Source organism: Cydia fagiglandana, chromosome 12 (assembly GCF_963556715.1).
Source record: "Cydia fagiglandana chromosome 12, ilCydFagi1.1, whole genome shotgun sequence".
In the NCBI taxonomy this organism is placed as follows: domain Eukaryota; kingdom Metazoa; phylum Arthropoda; class Insecta; order Lepidoptera; family Tortricidae; genus Cydia; species Cydia fagiglandana.
The window spans coordinates 15,809,149-15,813,280 of NC_085943.1; positions in this window are offsets into that span (position 1 = coordinate 15,809,149).

Consider the following 4,132-nt stretch of genomic DNA (forward strand, 5'->3'; position numbering starts at 1 on the left):
CGGCTCCTATTCGGCCGCTGCCGCAAACGATGACGTCATTCTCGGTGAGGCGACCACTCGATGCGTCGATTGAGCTACCGCCATTGTAGCTCCGCTGATATTATTGCTAGCCTGCATAGGCTCGGCGTGCAGCAAACGATGATGCGTGTGCGGACAACCTGTCACGCCACACCCTTTCGCGTTGCATTGCGACTTCAAATGTTTCGCGTCCATACATCTGAAGCATATACGGTTGAGTCTTGCCCACTCCCATCTAGCGCCTATACTCTGCGCGGCCAGCTTGCGACAATCTGTAGTAATGTGATTGCCACCGCAGTACAGACACGTGCTCTTCGCTGTGATTTGTCGAGCCGCATACGTAGCCTTCTGCGCTCCGCTGCATCGATTTGCGGCCGGAGCTGGAGTGGGGATGGAGTAGCGCGGCGCGGGCGCGTTCAGTCTAGCGCCGGGCGCGCGCGCGAACGGTGCCGTCGTCGGTCCCTGCGCGCGCTTCACCGGCGCGCGAGCGTGACAGAACGACATCTCTAGCTCGCTCTCTTCCATTAGGAAATCAGCCAACTGCAGGATCTCGGGGTCATCAGTATCTCGATGTCTGTTGGCGTAGTCGCACCATCTGCTTCGTAGATGAGGCGATAAACGGTCGGTTACTTCTCGTATCAGCAACGGATTGTCGGCGTAGCACGGTGGTCGGCGCGCCTTGTAAAGGCGGCCATAATTAAAAAAAATGTTAATTATCGTTGTTTTTTTTCGGGAATGAGTATATGATGTAACGAATATTGTTTTTAATAAAATAAAACACTTGTTTCAGTATATAACATGATAAGTATATTAAACTTTTCTCCATTAAAAATCACATCATAAAAAACCTGAAGTCTTTGTTAGTTTTAACTATTAATACATACTAAAAATGCATAAGAAACACTAAAACAAAATAACTAAACTAATACAAATAAATACCTAACCTAAAAATTGCCCCGATTCGCTGTCCGCGGGCAAAAAAAATTAAATACTAAATGGAAAAATCAATCATAAAGATCGAGTATACTTCTATAGAAAAGATAACAGTAAAGCAAACGAAAACAATAAGTGAAGCATTAAATTCTATTCAGTACTAGTTAATAAGCTTAATACGTTACAAGAAAGTGTAGTTTTTTTTTTACGCGGCAATTTCCTCTTGGAGGTTATTAATGGATCCGAGTTTAAAAGAAGCCTGTGAATAAGGTCTTCGTTGGTGTGGGTTCGTGACATTTTTCTGGTATGGTCTCGCCTGAACATCTTTATATTTTTATTTGTTGACTCAGCTGCCTCTTCGGACAGCTCTCCAATAGGAACTAGAGCGTTTTCTATAATGATGGCACCATGTATAAGCACTTTGTGTACTGATGAAGGCAAAGGATACCAGCCATATGCATCCATGAGTTGGCCAGCCGTTTTTGTGGCATATTCTTCAAATTTTCTTACATTGATTGTATAACCAGACGATATGCACTCCAAAATAGTTCCACACTGTTCAATAAGGCTTTGCTGGATACCTGTGATTTCAGCAGACACATCAGAGTGCTTAAAAAATTTCCTCGCAGTATTTCCATCGTTGGATGTGCCACTCCCTCCACTTCGTGGTTTGTCTACAATTAGACCCAACTTCTGCCGAAACTCATCCTGGATTTTTTTCTTTCTCAAAGCTATGTGCTTTTTATCCTCCTCTGATGTAGCGTACCATCTTTTTGTTTCAAGTTTGTACGATAAATGAATAAAATATTCATAAAACCGAATCCACGCATGCAACGGCGAGAGTCCAAATTCCAATTTACTAAAATCAATAGGCCTTTCTATGCTAGAAGGAACGTCTCTCATTTGAGTTGGCACAGCTTTACAAAGGGTGCACGTTGCATTGGAAGTGCCACTGAGTGCGGCACATATTTTCCCATCAAGCATGGTGAGTTGCAAACAGTGATTTATGTTTATTTCTTTGCCGTCTCCGTACTTCACTATCGTAGGCACAAGCTGCTCAATTTTTTCTTGAAAGTATGTTTGTTCGTTAACAGTCGAATCTTTAGTTTCTTTAATAAACTGAAATCGAATTGGCCGGCAGTATCTAGTCGACGATGGGCGCGGGTTTTTCCAAAGCAGCACGGCGTCATCCGATGATGAAGTGGTTGAAATCAATCGAAGAGGTACATACGATGTTACGAATAGGCTTCCGTCTCCGGTCACATCTGAACTGGCGAAGTTTTGCTTATATTCACTATGGCCAGTGCTTCCATCAAAACCCCACTTTCCTATTAACGTAACATCACCCATCGATTCCTCTGGTATAGTACTTAAAACTTCGTTTTGTAGTTCTACTATGCGAGATGCAGTATGATTCAATAAACTCTGCAATTCCACTTCGCCTGCTGATTCCGTAACTCTGATGATTTCTGGATAACATTTCTTCTTTGCTTTAAGAACTTTTTCATATGAAGGTAAAACAGGATTTTTTCGCGAGTTGATAAACTCACGCAGTAACAAATATTGATGCTTGGTGAGCTTAGCGCCTGTCAGAAGGGAAAGCACGTCGTCAGGGTTTATTTCTTTGGTCTCGTTGTCTGATGCCTTCGTTAAATCGCTGACCGCTGATCCATCAAGATCAGCTAGTGCTGCTAATCTTCTGCGTTTTGACCGCTTGCTACAAGCAGTAAACTCTTTTTTAGGTCGTCCAACTGCAGATGAGGTTCCCGGCGATGATGATTCTTGAACGAATTGAACAGTTGAGGACTTATCGGCCCCCGATTTTATTTTTGGCATATTAACACTTTGCTTTTTATTAAGCCACTCAGAATGTTTCTTGAGAACCGCAGACTTATTTCGCGAAGCGGATTTCCAAATAACTGTAATTCGTTCACAAATATACTTTATGATGTTATCCAAATTGTTGGTGTCCACGTTTTCAGCATCTGGTATCATTTCTATCACATGTTGCATAATTTGAAGACGTTTATCTTTGTCCGAACCACTGAAAGATAGCCAGAGTTCAAATATGAAGCCTCTTGTAAAGGATCCCACGTACTTATCATCTGAAAATAAAAAAAAAATAGTGAATTTCGTTACGTATTATTTTTGTAGCACTGCTACGAAGCCGGCTACGCAGGCGTAGCAGGCTTTTAAAAACTAAATACGCAAGTTTACGCAGCAAGACTTTCATGATTATAAATCTAGAAAAAATAAGCTTTAAACTGGTATAAATCTTGTCATTACGTTGGATTAATAAAATAACTAAAACTCCAAGTAAAGAAATAACATTTAAAACAAATCTCATTACAATTTGTCATGGCGTAGACCCTTTATTATTATTATGTTTTTCTAAAAAGAGTGAAAGTTAGGGTGATAAACAAAACTACATACCTGATTCTTGAAGCTCCATATTCATAATAATCAGTAAATACACAAATTCAGCAGAAATTCACCACTAATGACCGATCACTTAATTAGTTGCCGATAAGAGAGCGCGTACAACCGGGAGTTCAGTTCACTTTCGACGTTAATTAGAGAATGAAAATAATGAGTTATCCAGGATCTATTTATACCTCCTTAAAGTACATTTATTAGTGAATAATACTAATGCATTTGACACTTAAAAATAACACATAACATATTTTGAATTATGGCCTAGGGCCAGACCACCGTGCGTAGTGTCTTCTATCTATGTCCATGATAGTAGATACGACGTTCATAATCTTGATTGCAGAGTCGCAACTGTGACGTTGACGGGACCGCACGCGCTTGAGCTAGCTCTCGAGACCTACGCACCCTAACCAACTCACTAGTTGACGTGTGTTAACTTCAGTGTTTGTGCAGGCTAACAGCCGTATTCATAAAAAATCCTTAAATGAGGAATGATCAGCTTATTAGCTAATCCACTGTTTAGGCTTAATAAGCCGTTGATAAGAACCATGATTTATAAACGTTTATTAGGGGTTTCTTAACTAATAAGCAGATTAGACCCGTTATGTTGGCATCTTGGCACATCATAGACAAAAATATGGCTGAACATTAATTAAAAAAAAAAGTTTGACAGCAGCACTAGCGGTAAATCATAAAATCCTGAACAATACGATGCACAATTTTGACCAGTTTTCTGGGTTATTATATA